This window comes from Trichechus manatus, unplaced genomic scaffold (genome assembly GCF_000243295.1).
Source record: "Trichechus manatus latirostris isolate Lorelei unplaced genomic scaffold, TriManLat1.0 scaffold00020, whole genome shotgun sequence".
In the NCBI taxonomy this organism is placed as follows: domain Eukaryota; kingdom Metazoa; phylum Chordata; class Mammalia; order Sirenia; family Trichechidae; genus Trichechus; species Trichechus manatus.
In genome coordinates this window covers 6,000,805-6,024,048 of record NW_004443956.1, presented here as the reverse complement: position 1 = coordinate 6,024,048, position 23,244 = coordinate 6,000,805, and the positions used below count along the sequence as shown (strand labels likewise).

General features: G+C 38.9%; 1 protein-coding gene across 7 annotated transcripts in view; it reads right to left on the bottom strand.

Moving 5' to 3' along the window:
* The window catches only part of FOXP1 (forkhead box P1), a 686,938-nt gene that overhangs the window by 384,010 nt on the left and 279,684 nt on the right, over positions 1–23,244 (bottom strand). The gene's annotated exons all lie outside the window — the stretch shown is intronic.

Sequence of the window (23,244 nt, the reverse complement as noted above, 5' to 3'; positions counted from 1 at the left end):
AGTTAGAGGGTTAATGTGTTGTGGGGTTGTTAACCAATGTCATAAAACAACATGTGTACTACTGTTTCATGAGCAACTATTTGTTCTGTAAGCCTTCACCTGAAGTACAATAAAATAAAATAAAAAAAAATAGCATGAGTAAATAAAACAACATGAGTAAATAAAAAATAAATAAATAAGAAGAAAAAATAGAAGACAATATAACAACTTCTACCACATGGCAATAATGACCAACATCAAGTACATAGGAAGTTTAGCAGGTTTAGGAGGTGTTATGGATTGGATTGCGTCCCCCAAAAATGTCTGTCAAACTTGCCTGGGCCACAATTCCCAGTATTGTGTGACTGTCTACCATTTTGTCATCTGATGTGATCTTCCTGTGTGTTGTGAATCCTATCACTATAATGTTAACGAGATGGGATTAGTAGCAGTTCTGTTGATGGGACAGGACTCAATCTATAAGATTGGATTGTTTCTTGAGCCAATTTCTTTTGAGCTATAAAAGAGAAAAGTGACAAGAGGGACATGGGGACCTCATATCATCAGGAAATAAGAGCCAGGAGAATAGTGTGTCCTTCAGACCCGGGGTCCCTGCACTGAGAAGCTCCTAGACCAGTGGAAGATTGATGACAAGGACCTTCCCCCAGAGCCAACAGAGAGAGAAAGCCTTCCCCTGGAGCTGGCACCCTGAGGTCAGACTTCTAGCCTCCTAGACTGTGAGAGAATAAATTTCTCTTTGTTAAAGCCATCCACTCGTGGTATTTCTGTTATAGCAGCACTAGATGACTAAAGCCAGGAGGAGAAGAGTAACAAAAATCTTGGTTTTTGAGGCATTTCCTGCTAAGCTCCTCAGAGTATCTGGGTGGAAAGGTCCAGGAGGCAGGAGGAAAGACTAGCCTGAATTCCAGGAGAAAAATTGGGGCCAAAGAATTGGAAACAGAGGAGTTATGATGAATACCTGAAGACTCCTTAAAGAGTAAAATGTTTTCCTTTAAACAACAACTTATCAACATAACAGAAAAGAGATGCACTTTGAAAGTTTTGTTCCATTCCAATATGTTCCACATGGTACACCAACACCACTACCAGTTTGGCAGTGACCTACAGAGCATAATGATCTTGTCCCAGCACGGTCCCTTACTAGTTAACATACCTTCGAACAAATCACTTGACTCTCTGGGTTTCAGTCCCCTTAACTGTTAAAGGAGAGAGTTGATCTAGAAGTAGATGCTACCAAGGAACCCCTCCAGTTTGAAAATTCTATGTTTTGGTGAATAGAAATATATATATATATATATATATATATACACACATAAATTCATAATAATTTCTATATATGCTTTAAACTATATACAAGTATATTTCTAGTATATATATTTCTTAGACTATTTATACTCCAGAAATTATATACATGTATTTCCTTCTGTCCTAAAGTTAGTCATCAAACAGACACACTCTTTTAACATATTTAGTCCTGAATGTCAAATTTTGTTTTGTTTTTCCTTTGCAATCCTAAAGGAATGGTTTGCAAACTCTAATGCCTGCAGGAGCAGTGGGCCACCCTAACGAGTAAAGCAGTGTAGAGGAGAATGGCAAACCCTAGCTAAAGGGGGCAGCCACTATCTGGCTCCAGCCAACAGCTGCCACTTAGGAATGTGGGCCCCGTGTTGTTCCACTTTTCCCACAACAGTCAAAATCCAGAGCTGTTTTAGGTGTAATCTCTTGACAGTTAAATGCTAGCAACCAAGTCAAATTATTTTAAAATGTTGTGTAGACCAAATACAACAGGCCTGCGGCTGCCAGCTTTTGCCCTGCCTGGAAGCAGGCCACCCTTCTATGATGTTCAAACCTTAAAAACACAAGACGTGCATACAGCAAGAGAGATGTTGCTCCTAAGTTCCGTTGGTTTCGTCTAAGGGGGTTTGATTAGCAACACCAGCATACTGCTTGCAGCCAGCTACCTTCCCACCAAGTGCCTATAAAGAGATCTCCTACAAACGTCCTTAGTTTTTATGAAACTTAACGTAGGGTTTGAATAGAGAAGAGGACACCTGATAAATGAATTCTCTGTGTACCAACTATCAGGTGGGCTTTAACACTTACAGGTAAAAACGTGATGATTTATATTGTGCTGATGACAACCATGTTTCCCCCACTGTATTCTAAATAGAAAAATGCTTTCTTTAGCACCAATATCACTCTATTTCTTACTTTCAAAATAAAAAAAAAAAACAACCTCTTTTTTCATTATACCTTTTCTTTCCCCCCACGTGATCTGGTACACATTAGCAGAAAGAGGCCAAGTGCACATGAATATGCCATTACCCTCTTCTTCAAAGCACAATGAAACGTGATCTCCTGCCACTAGCTCACCTTAAGACCAGTGCTACAGCGCAAAGGAGAGACACTGCTAATAAAAAGGAGCTTGTATTCAGGGAGAGTTGCCCTGTATACACCGGACAGACACAATGTGTGGGAAATCCATGTGAAACGCATAAAAGAGAGGCCCAGAAGAAACACAACAACTCAATCACAACTATAATGAAGTTCCTAATGGTGCTAAAAATTGCCTGGGAGCAACCTAGGTTTCCTGCGCCTTCTATGATGACCATCACGCAGAGCTGATGGCACCCTGGCTCTCAACACAAAGCCCTCAATAAGTTTTACGAAAGGAGAGAAGGTGCTTTAAAGAACGGAAGAAACTAAGGGACAATTTGGAGCCAGGGTTTTGACACCCAATTTCAGTCTATCTCATAGAATGCAAATGATGCTTCCTTGAGAAAGGCTTAGTTGTCATGCTTACTGGTTAAATGTTTTAACCCACTGCCGGTGAGTTGATTCCAACTCACAGCAACCCTACAGGACAGAACAGAACTGCCCCATAGGGTTTCCAAGGAGTGGTTGGCAGATTCGAACTGCTGACCTTTGGGCTAGCAGCCATACCTCTTAACCAACCACTACATCACCACAGCTCCTTAAATGTTTTAGGTGGCTAAATATTAGGATAAAGTTTAAGGAAACCCTTAACCCTCAGTAGCTGGAGGGAAGAAAACAAACGATGTAGGAGTTGGGAGAGATGGGCTGTGCTAGGCTCTCCAGTACAGGAGAATGAACTCCAAACCTGGAACAAATTACCAACTAAAATAGGATTAGTAGAAGTAGGAAGAGAAGAAGTAATTAGAAATCAACACTTAACGTGCACCAGGAACAGCACTATACTATTTTTTATCCCCATTTAACTGACAAAGAAACTAAGGCCCAGCAAGGTCACCAGTCCACAAGTCACACAAGCTAATAAAATGGCCACACTTGGATGTGAACCACTTTCCAGAATCCAGTGTCTTCATCACCATGCTGTGCTGCCTCCCAAAGACTGAGACCACAGGCAATACTGAACAAAAGCAAGTAAAGATCAAACCAGAAGTGAGAAGAGAAAGGATGCTCGAAGAATGCTTGTTAATGGAACCATTAGAGGCTGACTTTGATGGATCAACAATGGACATGATTGGGAGGAAGGGAATGATAGAGAGACTATCACTCAAAGAGGAGTGAAGCAGATCCACTGTACTGAAACAGGCTTCCCAGCTGCAATACAAAGGTCACTGCTTGCTTTCTCAGTTGGCCAGCTGCAACAGAACCTACCTCTGTTTAAGTATGTAGCCACAAATCATGAAATTAGACCACGATCAATATCCTGGACAACTTTATAAACAGAGCAAATGGCCTGCTGTATAAGTAGTTCAAATCTACCACACATAAGTGTGCATGTGTGTACGTGTGTGTTTACTGATGACGAATTATATGTGAATCGCAAAGCACCTCCAACCTGACTCTCTTTTGCTAAATTATAATTAGCTCTTTCAAAATCAAGTGGACATGTATGTCTGTATTTTTAACTACCCAGATGAAACATTTTTCTGAATCGGAAATGTCCTCTCAGGACGCACCCCAAACCCTCTGTTTATAAGAGGTGGCCACGCAAGTACCTCAAATATTGTTATCAAAAACTACACCAGAATGTGTGTTCACTAGCATAAGAGATGCTTGAAATTATTTTTCATTGCTGAAATAAGTAGTGTTCAAGACACATGATTAGTTGAAAAGACTATGAATGCCAACACCCTAGCACTGAAGGAGGCATGAGTCTGGCAAACCCAGGAACCTCAAACCTTAAGAACCGCACCTGGGGTCTAGACCTCATTTGGCACTATATTCCCCACCTAAGAGAGAACCCTGTCACTTTTCCCACTAGAAGGCTGACTGTTCCTTTCATCAAACTATTACTGCTTCCTCCTCATACTATACCTTTCATATAAGGTGCCTACTGCAATATCTGAGAGCAGTAAAGAGGGACTTCCAGCTTCACAGGAACAAGCTGTATGACTTTCCTGGGCTTGCTTCCTAACATGTCTTTGCCCATTTGGCAGAATTCTGGCTGGGACTTGCATTCACTGCAACATGCCACGTGGTAACAAGCATGCGATGGAGGGAATACGTAATCCTGTCTATCACAAATCTGACAGCTTTTGAATGACCAAATTGGTCTAAGTTGGGTCTCCATAACCTCCATCCGTGGCTGATTAGTTTTCTCTAACCTGAACACCAGCCTGCTGCTGCCTGATCAGTTGGAACAGACCTTGATCAGTCCACTTGGTTTTGATGGCTGAAATGGTGGGAATGGCTGATCCTGCCAACAACTGAGATCCTTTTGAAAAATCTAGGCCTTCTAAAGGTCACAATGCAGGGTTGTCCCAGGGTATAAGACATCAGAATGTTAAAACAAGGATAGTCTCCAAAAGCCCTGAACAAAGCAAGTGGCACACATATTTCAAGGTAAGTGAGATAAGGATTACAATCATGAGAGTTTGATCATGGTTTGAGGCTTAATACTAACATCCATATATTATCTAACTGGTATCAGTTATAGGGAGATGTCCAGGCATAATTTTAGTAACATATACCAGTGGAGGAAGTGGTAGTATATATGCTCCAGAACAGCATGGATAAACCAAAAAAAAAAAAAAATTTAATATTTGATATCAGAATAAGATTTTATTAACATGTGTTTCTTTGACAAGACATAGTCCTTTCAAACAAAATAACATAAAGCTATATATGTTCTCATAACATACAAAAACAAAATCTTTCCCCATCTTCATTCTATGCTTCTAAGCTAAAGCACAGAACATCAATTTTTAGGTTGATGGACTAAAACCAGCATAAACTGCTATGTGACTAGTGCTTAAACATTCTCCACTACTTTTTGCTTTTTCTTCCTCAGGGAAAATGTTTTCTTAGTTCTAAGGACACGATGAGCCCATATTTTTCCTGGACATTTCCATTCTCTTGTGATTTTAATCTTGTCAACACAAACACATGATTAAATATAAAACACTGTAAAGGAAGTAACTTTCATATTTTAAAAAACTTTTCCCATAATTAAAGTCTGAAATCAGGAAAAAAATCCTTTGAGAAGACCATAGTCGCCAGCTTTTTAGTTTGGAAAGCATGCATTATCAACCCTGTGAAAAAAGAAAAATAAACAAATGAAAATTATAGGCTCAACAAAGAATTCTATTTTGCTGTTTACTTGAAGTCATAAAACCTATGAAGGGAGAAAAAATGGTAAAGAATCTGTGCACAAACATACAGACAGAAGAAATTTGCATTAAATGCTGTCCCAAAAGTGTGCTATTGAAACCAAAATGCTCAATAACATTAGATTGGTTTAATAAATTATATTATATTCATACAATAATGGAATATTATACAGCCATTAAAAATAAGGTTCTGAAGAATATTTAGCGACAGGGCAAAATGTTCTTCATAAGGTATCAGGCAAAATCTACATTACAAAAAAGATGGAGGCAGAGGTAGAGCCATGTTTTTTTTTTAATCTTCCTGACCCCTCATCTAAAAACAGAGAGTGCTACCAGATAGCGAATCCAAAAAAACAAACACCCATGCACAAATTTACAACAAAACTAGGTGACCACGTATCTCTTCAAACAACAAAGTATAAACAGGTGTAGAAAAGCCAATAGTCCTGCAGAGTACTAGATGCGTGGGAAGAAGCAGTGGGAAACAGCACAGTGATTAAAGGACCTGAGAAAGAGAACCCCTAAACAGCCAGTAAGGACTAAATGGAAAGTATTGTGAGCCAATTTAAAACAGTAGCTGAACCTGAATGGGGTTCTCCTTATTCCTATAAAGGGTCCGTGCAAAGGGCGCACATTAAGAAAGTCTATGGCATCTGAGATAGTCTAATGCCTATGAACTCTCAAAACCGAGCTGCTGGGACTCCATAATAGAACAGGGCCTCACATTGAGGAGAAACTGTGGGAAATGGGGTCAAAATCGAAAAGGACAGAGAAAGTCAAGAGCAAGGAAAAAAAGGCCCAAAAGGGTGGTGGTAGGGGGATAAAGTCAAGATATTTTAGGAAGCAGGCCACCATACAGCAGCCCAGGAGAGGGAGCTCTATAAAGTTAAAAGAACTATGTAAATCAAGCCTCTCTTCTAAAAGTTCAGAAAAGCTACTTCCACATAAAATGAGCAACAGAACAGTTTTGAGTCAAAGGCTACACGAAGTCACAAGAAAAATAAAAAGGAACAGAGTAACAGCCTACAAAAAATGAAAGTACACATCAAAAAAAATGTGCCATATAGACTAAATGGGCACATCAGTCCAGAAGTAACGACGAGAAGGCAGGACGGGACAGGAAAGTTGGTAATAGGGAACCTAAGGTCGAGAAGGGAAGAGTGTGGACATGTCATGGGGTTGGCAACCAATGTCACAAAACAGTATGTGTACTAATTGTTTAATGAGAAGCTAGTTTGTTCTGCAAACCTTCATCTAAAGTACAATGTAAAAAAAAAGCGATATCCAGTAGATGAAGCATAACCTATTATTTCAAAATGAGTGAAAGACATTAACCATCTGATACAGGGCATGAAAGATTGACATAAACCAGAATTAGAAAAACTAAGAAATGAGGTAAGAAAGAATGAATCTGTTAAAAAAGAAAAACTCATTTTAGGAATAAAAAAATGCACTAAAAAGACCCAAAAGCGAAGAAATACAACGAACAATGTCTTAAAAGAATTACAAGGAGAAAAGGGAAAAAATTAAAATTGAAAGAAATGAAGATACATATAAAAAGAATTCAAGGGAAAGTGTCAAATATTGAAGATAGGTAGAAGATCCAACATATGGACAATGGAAATCCCTGAACAGGAAATCAAAGGAAGGAAACTATACAAATACTTAAAACTACAGTTCAAACAAACCTTCCTAAAATTAAAGACAAACCAAACAAAAATATTAAAACTACATACTGAAAAAGAACACTGTGTACTTGAGTGTACTGACCAAAATGACCAACACAAAGATACATTTTAGTAAAATTACTGGACTTTTAAGACTTATGCCAGAGGAAAATAGTATAACATATTTAAGATACTCAAGGAAAAACACGTGAACCAACAACTTTATATCTAGCAAAAACTGACTTTTAAGTATCAAGGGCACAGCAAATTTTTATCAACAGGTAAGAATTGAGGGAGTACAGTTCTCCTGAACCCTTCCTGAGAAATCCAATAGAAAATGAGCTTTAGATGAAATGACTAGAGACATCGGCATAAGGACTAGTACTGAGCACTGAGTATCCTTACTTGTAAAACTAAGACTAAAAGAGGGTTAAAAGGGACAGAGTAAAGTATAAGTATATTCTCTGAAACAGTAAATATAATACAACCATTAAAAAAAAAGTAGAGAAAGAACGGGAATAACAAACTAAAAACCAAACTCATTGCCATCGAGTTGATTCCGACTCATAGCGACCCTATATAACAAAGCAGAACTACCCCATAGGGTTTCGAAGGCTGTAAATCTTTAAGGAAGTAGACTGCCATATCTTTCTCCCTGGAAGAGCCGGTGGGCTTGAACCAGGGCTTCTGCATTTCTAACAAGTTCCCAGGTGATGTTAATGATGCTGGTTAGGGAGCAACTCTGAGAACCACTAGTAGAGCAGTGGTTCTCAAAATTTGCTATACATAAGAATCACCAGGTGGTCTTGTCAAAATGTAGATTCTGATTCAGCATATCTGGGGTGGAAATGCAAATTCTCAGCAGGGGTTCAAACAGGAACAACTGGTTCAAAGCCCTGATTTGAACTGCTGACCTTTCGGTTAGCAGCCAGGCACTTAACCACTGTGCCACCAGGGCTCCTTTGAGAACAGATAGTTCTTGGTAATCATAATTGGTGGTGGTAGTACGAGTATTTTTATCCTGAGACTGCTGTATGTATACTGTGAATAAGTAAGGAAATGAGTAGTTATGGGATATTCTATCATCCCCTATGTTTCTGAGAACCAGGATTCTCAGCACGGAAGAATGGAGATCCAGAAGTAACGCATAAGAGGTTAAATAAAAGCCCTGTGATCCTGAAATGAAATCGAAATATCAGCTTGAACTCATGAGGTCTAGACACAATGATCAATCCAGTAACAACCAGCATTGCTAGCACCAAGATCACTGGCTTGAAATACAAATTTCCACTCAAAGAAACCAAAGCTTCTTGGAGAAATGGCCAATTTCAGTTTTTAGGCAGGAAATGTTCCAGGTGAGTCTGAAACATCTTGTCATAACAGAGAGCAAAGAAGCTATGAAAGACACCAGGGTCATATTAGCAGGACAGAGGAGCCAACATGAAGAAGTTCCATTGATCAAAGATGGAGCAATTAGATCTTTGACAAAAATAAGAAATGGAATAAATTGAAACCTACCAATATGATTAGATTCTTGGTTCATAAATATAATAATACTATCTGGTTACTTTCAGAAGGTGATAGGAAACCAATCCATTATCTTGAAAACTGGTTTATAGAGGGAAAGCATTCAGGCATTTAACCTATGTTTTCTATATGAATAGTACCACTGGGTAACCAAATGGTAGATGGCAAATAAAATCATAAAATTATTCCAGCTAATAAGTAAAACAAAATAATAGAATATCACCATTTTGCCACTCCCAATGAATTAACTGTATCTAGGCAGTGAACAGCAATGGTCAAGATCACAAAAGAAAAGGTAATAAGACATTACGTCCCTCCCGATAAAAGACAACAACACTACTTAGAGTCTTGCCAAAGGGACTGAAAATGAGCCTCTTCATCCAGCTGACAATTTGCAGGAAACAGGGCAGAGGAATACGTTGAACTGAGGATGCAATCGGCAAAATTCAGACTCTGGGAAAGTCTACAGCTCAAATGGCCAGGGATCTCCAAAAGAAAAGAAAAGAATGAAGGAGAAACCTACAGAGCAAGGAATTTAAAAGAAACACCAAGTTAAAAAAAAAAAAAAAAGGGGGGAGGGATACTAATCTATGGTGTGTAAGGATGAACACATAAGTGATAAGATCTTAAAGTAACATAAGTAAGTGATTACTATAAAAGTCTAAACACTGTTTACTTTGGGAGGTGGATATAATTGGGATACAGAGCATGGAAGGGCTTTTAGGTAGCTGGCAAAGACTGATTTCTTGCTCTGAATGGTGTTTATAAGGGTGTCTGTCCTCTTTCTAACAATAATAATAATAAATGTTATTATATTTCCCAATATAATAGCCACGAGCCACATGCGGCCATTAAAATATAAATTAATTAAACTCATGTAAAATTTAAAATTTAGTTCCTCAGTCATTTTAGCCACATTTGAAGTGCTCAGTAGCCAGCGACTATCTTTGGTGCAGAAACAGAAGACTGTATGGTACTGGTGTGTGTTTGAGTTGTTTCCTGGAACTGTGTTTTATTTTACAATAAAAATGTAAAAGTATATATGCCCCCCAAAATACATAACACAGTGGTATTTATTTTATGTCAAAGACATGAATGTTGGCTATTCTTGGAGGTAGAGGCCAAGGGCATACACCTTCCAGAGGAGAGATGAATAACGTGAAAGCACTTTGCAACATTACATAGCAGGACCCAACAAGTCCAATGACTCTGATTTAAAACTGCTGGTAACATGGTACAACAAAAAATTTCAATTTCAAGGACAATGAAATTATGCCCAGAAAAGGTTAATAAACTCTTCTCCATTATGGATTAATAACTGATCATTCCAATTATTGTTAAACATTTATTAAGACACCGCGAGCAGATAACACTATGGCAAAATAAGACCAGAAGAGTCCCTGCCAAATGGACTCTCTAAATAAGGCACATAAGATGTGTAACCCAATTATACAAAAAAGGGGAAAGGAAGCTTGCTTTCCACTGGGCTGGGCATCTCTAGGTCAAACATGTCATACCTCTGTACTATTGCTGAGTTTATAGTAAGTATCAAAGACAGGTTTCCACTGAGGAGATCTGCAGGAGGTATATCAAGGAAGGAAGAAAGACAGCTTGGTCAATGGAGTCATAAAATGTTTTCAAGCAGAGTAAATGACGTAAGACAAACAGGAGATTAAGAGGTTCACACGGCCGAGAGTGAGATCCACAAAAACATGTATTTTTTACACAATAGAGCAAAGAGCCTAAAAAATAATTAGAGGTCGAAATACAGACTCTCAGAGAACAAATGTATAAACAGGCACGGGTGTCCACGGGTGTCCACGGGTGTCCTCTAGTTGGTGGCGGGACAAGGGTCAACGCTGTGGAAAAAGCTACTTACAAAGGAGGCATTTTGAATAAACTAGAAGAAAGACATGCAGGAAAGAAATATTTTAACCACAAAATATCATTCTAAGTAAGTCTTTAATTATCCATGGAGAACATCCATGCTTTATTTAAAATAATGTAATAGACGCTAAAACATAATGAGAAAAAAGATAAGACTATGGAACTCGTGATCCAGAGCAATAAAGAGGGCACAAAGGTACATTAACAGTTAAAAGACGTGGAAAATCAATAACTTTAAATTACAGGTTGGTTACCGTGCAAAGTACCACACCAAAGGGCAGACTAGCAATGAGTCAAGTTACAAAGACACCTATTTACAAAATGATAAAATGGCAAATAAGAGGAAAAATGAAAACAAACAGGGTCTAACTTCTCCCTCCCCAATTCCAATCTGAGCCTTTGGGTCTCAGAAAGTCCATCATATGTTTACTTGTGTATGGATGCGATCCAAATATTCTGTACTGCTCTCTTTAAGATTTTATTCTATCGAGAAAGCATTGGCAACTGAAATCTATTATGATGTCAAAAGGTAGCTGACAACATAAAATGTATCCCGCTGAGTTGATGCCGCCGCACACAGCTAAATTTACAACAACACGAGTATCATAAAAATTATAAGAACTGCAAATTAACCACTGATTTCTAGCTCACTGACATAAATAATGGCAAGGTCCTGGATAAGTTCCAAACATCTTCACCACTGTTTAATTTGTCAAAATCTATCAAGAGCATTTCAACCACAAACCTGTCCTCTAAGGTACATTATCATTCCCACACTTAGATTAGCATCAGTGGCAACCCCAGTAAGGCTGCATAATTACTAAGACTCTGTGAGGATTCTTCTCTCACTTTTGTAATTCTTCAATGTGTCAGTTTCTCACTTTCTTAAGTACCCGTCTTACTCTCAATTAGTTATTTACGATCATTTAAAAATTTGGCTCTAATTTTATGAGAGATCTTGCTCTGCTTTCAGAATTAGTCCCTCATTACAGTGTTAAGGTTCCTACTGAGCTCAAATTAGCAAGAGTTTCTATTTACTTCCATATTTGTGAACCAGGACTGTTGGTAGCAGTATGGTGCTAGAGTAGTTAGCTGACAGTAGGGAAACCCAGCAGGTAGGGAGGTCACACGTTGAAATAAAATGAGAAAGACAATAATGTCTTTCTCTGAGAAAGGTAAAATACAGAACCACGTGTCTTCCTCCACCAACAACCAACTCTACGGACTATTCACATAGATGAAAAGAAAATGGCTTTCAGATATATGCAAACTCTCTTCTGAAAAACTGTATTTCATTCATCCAAAAAAACAAAAAAACAAACCCATTGCTATCAAGTCGATTTCAACTCATAGTGACCCTACAGGACAGAACAGAACTGCCCCGTAGGGTTTCCAAGGCACGGCTGGTGGATTCGAACTGCCTACTCTTTAGTTAGCAGCCGAATGCTTACCCACTGTGCCACCAGGGCTCCATTTCATTCAGAGTGAATTTAAAATCAGAGACTTTAACTGAAATGTATCAATTATTTCCTACGTCACTGATAAATACCAAAAGACGGTTGTTCTAGTTGTTAGGCACCATCAAGCTGATTTCAACTCATAGCGACCCCATGTGACAGAGTAGAACGGCCCCATAGGGTTTTCTAGGCTTTCTAGGCTGTAATCTTTACGGAAGCAGATCACCAAGTTAAGTGGCTAAAGAAAGAGTTGATGTCAAAGACAAATGCCTTTATAAAAATCCTTCAGTAAGAAATTCTCTGTGTGTGTGTGTGTGTGCGTGTGTGTGTGTATGTACTCCCCATCATCTCCACCACTCCCTGCTTCTCCACTGACATATGCCTAGAACAAATTTACAATACTGCTGAAAAGAAACAAAATTAACGTTTGGCCCTAATACTGTTAGCAAAAACAGTCAGTCAGGAGTATCACTGTCTATGTAGAAGCTATATATGCATTTGTGCAGAAACTAGGCAGCTCTAACTCTTTGATTAGTTCTAATACAATGAGTGTAGGAAGATGTTCGATAGATACTAAATAAATCTAGCATACACTACTTGTGCCCAAATTGGTTTATTTCACATTTCTGTAGTTTGGGGAAAAAGCAATTTCTGTATGACAGATGCACCTGGAGTTTGCCACGTGGTCTACACACAGAAAGGGCTCTAGAGTCACAGCTTTGGCAACAACGAGGAAATTGCATTTTATTCTTCATTGCAAACTAAATAAATAAAAAAGCATATTTCCCCCCAATGGAACATGTTTCTATAGAGTTAATCCATGTCTACACAGAGTAAGTGAATGGTAGAGATGAAACACTGATCTGGGTAAGTCAAAGCCCAGTCATCTGCTACTGAAGATAATGTTGGTTTGGCTTCAACTGGACTTTCCTAGCTGCCTGCAAGAATAAGACGCATTGTATAAATAAGCCATCAATCTTTCATTACTCTTTCCCTGTGTAAATATGGTCTGAATGCCTCCATCAATGTCAAAGAGCTGTGCCATTATGAAAGTAAACTTTTTTCACCCTCTGTGATACAATTTTTAAACTAACAAATTGAACAAAGTCCCTAGAGTGCTCTCTTTTTGGTCTCCTCAAGAAAAGTCTTCACCTCACAATGTTGTTGTGTGCCATGGAGTTGAATCCAACTCAATTCTGACTTACAGTAACCCTACAGGATACAGGAGAACTGCCCCATAGGGTTTTCCAGGCTGTAATCTTTATGGGAGCAGATCACCAGGTTTTTCTCCTGTAGTACGGCTGGTGGGTTTTAAACCGCCAACCTTTCGATCTTCCGGTTAGTTGCCGAGTGCTTAATCATTGTGCCATGAGGACCCCTAGGAGTCCCAAAATAGATGCAACAAAAACTGATAGAACTGAAAGTAAAAAATGGACAATTCAACAATAATAGTTGGAGACCTCAATAGTTCTCTTACAATAATTGATAGAACAGGTAGGCAGAAAAGCAACAAGGAAATAGAAAACATGAACAACACTATGATCCAGCTAGACCTAACAGACATCTATAGAACACCCAACCCAACAACAGCAGAATATATGTTCTTCTCAAGGACACATGGAACAATCTCCAGGATAGGCCATGTGCTAGACCAGCATATATTCCTCCACAACTTTAAAAGAATTGAAATCATACAATGTATGTTCTCTGTTGACAATGAAATAAAATTAGGAATCAATAACCGAAAGAAATTTGGGAAATTCCCAAATATGTTAAAAGTGAACACCACACTCCTAAATAACCAATGGGTCAAAGAAGAAATTACAAGGGAAATTAGAAAATACTTTGAAATGAATGAAAATCAAGACATATCATACAAAACCATATGGGATGTAGCTAAAGCAGTGCTCAGAGGGAAATTTATAGCTGCAAACACATCTATTAAGAAAGGAAAAAAAAAATATCGAAGTCTTATTTTGAGTTAATCAACCAGTTAACAAATCTGCCAGCACATCCTAGAGCTTATTTTTCAGTCATAATGAGACTAAGCAATTTCTAATCATTTTTACTCACTAAGGACACGGATTTAAAGTCGTATTATCCGGAATGTTACAAAGTTATTTATCCATGGAAACTTCTGGTGGAGTATGATTCACTTCTCAGTAATTTTATAAATGAGGAAACTGTGATCACATAGCAAGTTGGCAGAAGACATAATTTCAAAACATAGGTTTTCTAAATATGAATCTAGTTGTCTGTCTGCTTGCTACACAAATAACTAGCCTCGTGAAGGTAAAATTTTCATGGTTTATAATATTTACATGCTGTAAGCCAGGAAACTGTGACTTAATATTGTCATTCTCTTGTCTAGATGCCCACATGTATCTGCACGTACACATCAGGGATTACAAACACATTATGAAACTCATGAAAAGTGTCAGGCCATGTCCCTTCTCAACAAAGCATTTACTAAAAGACTCAAATGACAAGATACATTATTACTACTGCCTTTACCAACATCAAAGTGAGTAAGCTCAGGGGAAGGGGCATGGTAAGGAGGAGAAAGTAAGAGAATCAAGAATGGATTTTGGTTCCTAAAACCACATGGGAGTTACGCAACGTGTGATGTGGTCTGGAAGACCTGAAACTCTGACCCTAGAAAGACAGTGGAGCTGAGACTATCTTCTTGAAGGTCACGTGATCAGAGAAGACAATGCAATGAAAAATCTGGACTTTAGTACGGAACAGACATTAATTCAAGTCTAAAGTCTACCAGATACTTTTTTAAAACACATTTTATTTGGAAATAATCATAAACTTACAAGTTTTAAATATTATACAAAGAATCCTGTGTACACTTCACCCAGTTTTCCCCACTGGTGACATCTTACACAGCTATAATACAATATAAGAACCAGGAAACTAACAGTGGTACATGACTGTTAACTGGATTTCAGACCTCATTCGGCTTCATTTACCTTCTCTGTTGTTCTTAGTTGTCATCGAGTTGGCCCCCAACTCATGGCAACCCCATATGTTATACAGTATAACTGCCCCATAGGGTTTTTGTGGCTGTTATCTTTTTACAGAAGCAGATCACCAGGCCTCTCCTCTGCAGAGCTGTTGGGTACCCAACAACCTTTTGGTTAGCAGCTGATCACAAACTGCTTGAGCCACTCAGGGTCATTACTTTTTAACTATGGGCAATTTAAGGTAGCTAACCTCTCTGAGCCTCAGTTTATTCTTTTATAACATGAAGATAACGAGTAGCTACTCCATGGATTTTGTAAGGCTTGAATAAAACAGTGCTAGTATACTGCTTACAACAGGAGCTGACACAGAGTAAGAACTTGATAAATGGTCCCATTATAATCATTAAACAAGACTTTTGGGACTCCCAGTTCTGCTCTGCCACTTTCACTGAGGCCCTTCCTACTTTCCACTAATATAGAGGTGGCATCTGCCACCATTTATGATTTGACTGATCCCAAAGGACAAAAACACTAGAAAAACAACAGAATAGAGGCCACTCTAAGGATTGAGAGGAAATTTAACTCAAAATTTCTTTTCTTGTGCATATACACTGATTTTTTTTTAAACGTCATTTTGCCAACCGCACAATGACTTGGACATTATTGACAATGCTTTTCGAGGCTTTTGGGGTTAAAAAGAGCGAGCTAATACAAATAGCTAGCTGAAGCTGAAACCAACATCTAAGAATAATTATCTACTTTAAATGGTTGTGTTTCTTTTTTTTTAAGTTTTTTTTTTTTTAATTTTCAACTGTAAGTTTTTAATTCTTAATCAGATTTTTTGAATCAAACAGAATTAACGCAAACCCGGATCCACCCTGCCACATTTCCCAAACTCACTTGTGTCAACACTCAAAAAAAGCAGGGCTCTTAAAGAGGAGGGCTTTGTAATAGGTCTTAAATGGGCCTCCCTCTGGGTACACTTTTTGTGCACATGAAGAAGAACTACACCTACAAAGAGTTCCAGGCACAACTAAGGCTCCACTCTGGGGGCTCTGACATGCTTCTGCAGCCCATGCCTCACTCTGTCTGTATGAGCCCATCCAAGATGGCTTTGGCATTGCAGACATATGCCAGTACCCAGAATGCTCTTGGGCCCTACCTCTTTCACTGTTACATTTTCAGTACACAAGTGATTAATAGATAATAGAGGAAAGAAGAAGTTTACTGTGCCTTCCCTCAGCTCTGAAGTTTTCATACCTTAAGAACTGGTGAAGGAGAAACCTTAGTTTAAGGAAATTCTTCGTTGTTTTTTCTCTCCTCACCTCCTCCTCCCCTTCTTCATTTTAAAAAATATCTGCATTTTCAAAACCTGCCACCCACTAACAGTCTGAAACACTAAATTTTCTGCTCTGTTTCTATCAACAGATACTATTTGGAATCAGTTAAAAGGACCAATAATACATCCACTAATGAGCTAAAGAGCTACAGTAGACATCTTTGGTTCAATTTAATACCCAGACTTCTATTCTCATAAATTCCAAACAAAAAAGAATCATATTTGGATAGTTTTAGCTTTGATTTCAGATTAGGGCAGGCATCTCAAATCAACTGATCTCCAAGAAAATTAAATGCTAACTAAGATCATAAGAAAATAATTTAAAAACACAGGACTTGATCTACTTCAACCACCACATACATCAGTCAGCTAGCCTACAAGGCATGGTTAATCAACGTCAAGATTTATTTTTAATTGGGTCAAAGAAAAGACTTGGGGATGAGGGAAAGAGCTTTTTTTTTTCCTTTGATAAAACATACCACAATGATCAAAACATGGTTTCCTACCTGAGTTAGAAAGAAGATGCCTTTAGCTTTGTGGGCCACTGTCCCCTGTCCAGGTCTAGTTCCCCTTTTCTCAACATGAACATACGTTTCCCTTAAAATTACTTCTTTTTTCCTACTCTGGAGTTATGCAAGATCCCTGCTTGTTTTGGCAATGGAAACAAAATAAGAAGAGCCACCCAGAGTTCTCCAGTCCAAAGGGAGGAGCTTCCCAAGAAAAGCAAAGTTTTGCTGTTGTATTTCCTTTCTGTGGTACTGAACAGCAGGCAGCATTCTTCAGCAGGCAAATTCAGTCCAGATGAGGGGGCTGGTCCTAAATTACCTATTAGAACCAGGAATGGCAGGTGTGGGCAGGGACTCTCTAAAGGATCACAATCACTTAGTCAAAAATTGGCAACAAAATATGAGGGGTGAAGCGGTTAAATAGACCCAATAATGCAAAAAGAAAAGGTGCTTTCAAACACAAAATAGGAGCAGAGATGTCTTATTTCAGGGACAGCCTAGAAAAGACCAAACTCTTGGACTGAGAAGGTAAACCTAGGCTTCATTCCTACAATCAAAATCCTCCCTAAAATGGCCAGAAGGCCGAGGTGAAAGCTTTAAAAATTCAGGAGGGGCTAGCATGCTTCTACAAGAAAAACAAAGAGAGGCTTGCATATAGGATATTGGTTTCAATGAGGAAGGACCAACGCCAAAAACACTATAAGAATTAAGCACTCACATAATAGATCACTGTGAGCAAAGCTCTCCTGCAGATGTTGGAGGTGGTGAGCTAAGCCTCACACTTGGAAAGGTTGTGTGGCTGGAGTCGTGATATATAAAGTAAGACCCAAGCGCCAACGTTTTGATTTCACCAAGCAAACGTGGCTGTTTTTGTTGGGTGGAAGGGACATTTTTTTCACCGAGCAAAGAATTACGGTAAACATCTGCTAACCATGACCACAGAAGAGGTGGTTGTTTTCATCTAAGGTCATTTTAAAGGAATAAATTTAATTAATAAAGCCACATGGTAATAGTATCCAACCTTCCAATAAGCCAGCTTGCTTCCATCCACAGACCTACTCATTAAAGGAGCACTTCATCGAGAGAGTTTCCCAACATTGCCATTAAAAGTTCTTGGGGATCACTGATGTGGGATAACAATTTTGTCTCAAGTGATACTTGAAAATACAACTAGATTTCACTTTGTACTCATTCCTTACAGCAGCTGTTTTCCAGAGAGTTTTCTTGTTCTATTGGCAAGACTTTTTTGTAATACACACATTATTTAGGTAACTAAAGCCTCACTTAAATAGAAATTAATGTTGTAATGGGCTGTAAGTTTGACCTCACATGTAAAAGTCTCAAACTACATCTCTTTGTCAAACTACCTCTTTGAAAATGATTATAAGAAATAACATAATCCAGAGTGGTTTTTTTTTTTTTTTTTTAATTCTTTGGTTCTTTCTTTAGGAAGCAATGGGGGAAAAGGGAAGCTAGCAGAGAAACAGAATTATTCAGGCTGTCATTCGAATCCTTCAAATTAGAGCTCACAACATCACATCATCTTTGAACAACCAGCCACAAACCCCACTAAAATGAGAGTCACCTAAGATTACCATTAAATGCTCCCAATTAACAGAAAATAATCAAAATCATAAAACCCAAAGCTCCATTTGGAGTTAAGCAAACTGTGCGTCCACCTTCAATATCAGAAAGGTCTCCTGGGTTTAGAAAAGTTACTACTGCATAACTAGATGCTACCACTGAAGAAAGCTGAAGGACTAAGCTTTACTATTTCTGACCTATGGCCATGTCAATCTGATCAATTAACAAGATACTGTTTGTTGAAAGTCCCTGAGAGGTATACATGATTTGTGCTTGGCTAGTAACAGAAAGGTTGGCGGCTGGAACCCACCAACGGCACCTCAAAAGAAACCTGGTGATCTGCTTCCTTAAACACTACAGCCAGGAAAACCCTACTCTGTAACACATGGGGTCGCCATGAGTCGGAACTGATGCAATAGCACAAAACAACAACAGAGTTCGTTGAATGTAAAGAAATATTTTCTCTCCTTTGGTTTCACTATTTCCTATGGAGGAAGAACAGCAATTTATGAAGACCAAACTTCAATAAACTTACTGAATGAATAAATATTAAATTCATCAACTCTATTTATTCCAGGGCTTGCAGTACTGGACAGAGTCACAGCTGTTGGACCAGGTGACCTCTAGAACAACTTAGAAGCCTGGAGGTAGAGCTGAGAAACTGTAGTGTTTCACCTTTTCCACCAGTCAGTCTTCAACAAACACCTACTGAATACCTCTTAGGGGCCCTGGTGGTGCAGTGGTTAAGAGCTACGGCTGCTAACCAAAAGGTCAGCAGTTAGAATCCAGCAGGGGCTCCTCGGAAACCCTATGGGGCAGTTCTACTCTGTTCTACAGGGTCGCTATGAGTTGGAATCGACTCAATGGCAACAGGTTAAGTGCCAGTTGAGGAGCCCTGGTGGTGCAGTGGTTAAAGCGATCCTCTGCCCACTGAAAGGTCAGCAATTTGAACCCACCAGTCACTCCATGGGAGAGAGATATGGCAGTCTGCTCCCTGTAAAGATTACAGCCTAGGAAACCCTATGGGGCAGCTCTACCCTGTCCGGTAGGGTCTCTATGAGTCGGAATTGACTTGACAGCAGTGGGTTTGGTTTTGAGTCTTTTGGTATGTGCCAGGCACTCTGTTCAGTGTGTGTATGTAGCATGGGAGTGGGTGAGAGCTGAGGGGTAAGGTGTTATCTTTTTAATGATACTGATGGCTCATAGAATCTTGAGAGATAATATAAATTTCAGGATTTGCTGAGTCTGAAGATTACTTTTGCGTTTATTTCTTTGTTTTCCATAAGGTTAAGTGTTACGTGCTAAGAAAGGAAAGAAGACAGGGAGAGAAAGAGACGGGGTAGGAAGGAAGCTTCTGATACTGTAAACTGTCCTTAGATAATGATGAACCATTAGACAAGAAAGAGAAGGGACTACAGAGGCCCAATCTTATCTAATAACTGTCAATGCCTTCAGCTGGGAAGGAGAGCCAGCCTCAATGTAACCCACTAATTCCCCTCAACACAGTCAAGATTCATTTCTGCAAGTAAGTCCAGTATCAGAGACCACAGTGGTCAGAAATGGAATATAACTATGTGCTGCTACACTAAATTATGCTTAAATAAAAATTCAATGCATCCATCATATTTGTATAACAGAGGGATTAAATCAGCTATAATTTTCAAGCCTTCAAATAAAATTCCAAGCTTATAAGTATATTCCTAGTGCAAGATAATGTGACGAATGTCATAATAAAAAAAATAACATTGTGGAAGGAGGTAATTCTTTATCCTTTTTTAATGTGCCTTATAAAATGTATCATTTTAACCTAATGCATTTCAACATACTTATCCACAAATGTAAATTTGTTTTGATAAAATGAAGAGCCTTTTAATCCAAATTGCACAGTGATGCTTCTACACTGATCTGTTACAACTTAGTAATCAGTTAACAGACTGCCTAATTAACCAAGTCATCACTTGCCAAGATCCAAATATGGGATGAATTGTGGGCCAAGGAGAAAATATGATGGACATGGAAATTGTTAATTCAGGGAAACATTAAAAGCATGTGAAGTTAAAGTCCTTTGCTAAATCTCACCATCTTTAATATCTTTAATTTTTATAATATAAGAAACATGTGAAAATAAAATTTAAAAAAATAGATTCCATCCAGGGCTTATGGAAAAACAATTTAAAAATCAACTAGGCAAACTGACAGAACTAAATTAATTATTTAAGCCCTGAAAACCTAGGAGGTAAAAATAATATGTGCCCTATGATAAGGAGCCTTGGTGGCGTAACAGTTAAGCACTCAGCTGCTAACTGAAAGGTTGGCGATTCTAACCCACCCAGAAGCTCCACAGGAGAAAGACCTGGCGATCTTCTCCTGTAAAGATTACAGCCTAGGAAACCCTATGGGGCAGTTCTATTCTGTCACATGGGGTCAGTATGAGTTAAAATTGACTTGAGGGCACCTAACAACAACATGATAGTAAGCAGAAATCACTGAGTGCTTATGTGCTGCCAGCATCACATTTAGTTTCACATGGATCAAGATGTTCATCCCCAACACCAACCCTAACCTTCTGGAAGGTACTATCTCTATCCCCATGTACCAGAAAATCAAGGTTCAAAATCTTTTGATGCCCACAAAAGTGTATGAATAAACACACTATCCAATCTTTTCAAAATTCTTAGGGAAGCAATACTAAGAATTCTGTAATTTAACTCATCAAAATTTTATCCATGGAGGCTTGATCCATTAAATTATAATGTACCCATTAGGAGGCAGGAGTTGGGCTAACTAGAAAGATACCATATGGCTCACCTTTACAAAAGTCTTTCACCATCAACTTATTATTCCATCACTTATACATCACTGATATGTCTTAAAAGACGTGTATTCTAACTGGGCTAACGTATTTTAGAAGCTAATTTTCCCAGGAAGTTCAAATGCAAGTCTAAATACAGAGTTTGATCCTGGAGAAGAGGTGGTAAGTACACAATTATGGCCATTTTGTTCCCTTAGCTACTTGGCAACTCTATTCATCCTTTAAGGCCCCTGCCAAATCTCATTGTTTCTGTGAGGCCTTCCAATATCCCTCCCCATCTACCCCTCCCCAACAACATACATGCAATCCATCAGTAGTCTTGTAGATTCTCTATCACTGTATTATAATTGGCCTGTCTACTTTGTCGATCTGTTGTTGTTGTTGTTAAGTGCTACTGAGTCACTTCAGAGTCACAGTGACCCTATAGGACAGAGTGGAACTGTCCCATAGGGTTTCCAAGGAGTGGCTGGTGGACTTGAACTGCTGACCTTTTGGTTAGCAGCCGAGCTCTTAACCACTACACCACCAGAGCCTCACCTTGTAGATCTAAGTATGTTGAAATAAAAATCTTGCCTTAGGACCCAGAGCAGCGACAGATGGTAAGTGGATGGAAGGACAGAAGGATTGACAAGAGCAAGGTAAGCAATGAATGAACTCTCGACTCGCAGAGGGCAGAGGCTGGGTAATATTTTTAAGGCATAGCTTGCTCTTGATGTAGCAAATGTCACTGGAGATGTCCCAGTATTAGGCAGACAACTTCATGTGAAAAGCCTCAGAGATGAGATTCAATCATGGGTAGCCAGGCTACATGATATCTGAAGATTCCTTCTAACCCAGTAATTCTATGTATTTACTGTGCACTACTTATAGTCCCTTACTTGATACACAGAGACACAGTCTGCCATCCCAAAATCCTTCTTCTGGAACCAGCACCCCTTTCTCCTACTTTCCATTATTTTGTGTAGGTTAGACACCTCCTAAGGCTTTAGAGACAGGCAAGTGACCCACTCCAGGCCATGCAGATCATCATACCTGCCTTCCAATGCACCCCAGCCATAGTTGAGCATTTCAGGGATGAGCATATGGCACACACCAGGCCAATCAGACCACTAAGATTCAAATTCTGTGACAACTGATAAAACTCTTTAAGAAGAACAGATTCCTTCTGCTGGAATTGTAACAAGATGGATTCATGGATGGTTATCATAACACAACCTGGTAAAAACCTACACGAAATGAATGGATCCAACACAACAAAGCACAGCCAAGAGACTGAGACCAAGACTTAACAGCATGATCTGAACTCTACCATCCAACTTTTCAGTATCACGAGCCAGTTAATTCCCCTTTATACTTAATCTGGTCCCTTGAAAACAAGGAGACTTAACAAAGTGTGGGCTAATTATTTTAAGGCACAGATATATTAAAAAGTGGTCTGCTCTTCATATTATAAAGGAGATACTGATCCTTCAAATTCCTTAAGTAAAAATTGCTTATTCGTGGTGCCTTGCAATTGGCCTTTATACATTTTTTCAAGCATAATATTTTACTAACATTTGAAGGTCAAAGTCCTTGGAATACAGCTCACAAATCTGTAATTCTACTGACCAAGTAACTAGGAGCTTCAAACTTTGTTAGGCAGTATTACCTCTAAGCATCCCTGATCTCCAGCTTGGTAAACATAAAGCCTTCGAGGTGAATGTAACACAAGAACTAAAGGGACATTCTAGGTCTGCTTGCTGGGAAATGCCCTAGGTACAGTACCACTGCTTTGGGAAGGAGACCCTCTCATGTACCACACTTTTTCACACAGGTGATTGAGCGGAACAAATCAATTGTTGGATGGTCAGAGGCTAATACGAAATAAAATGAGAGCTACAGAGATGAGGTTAA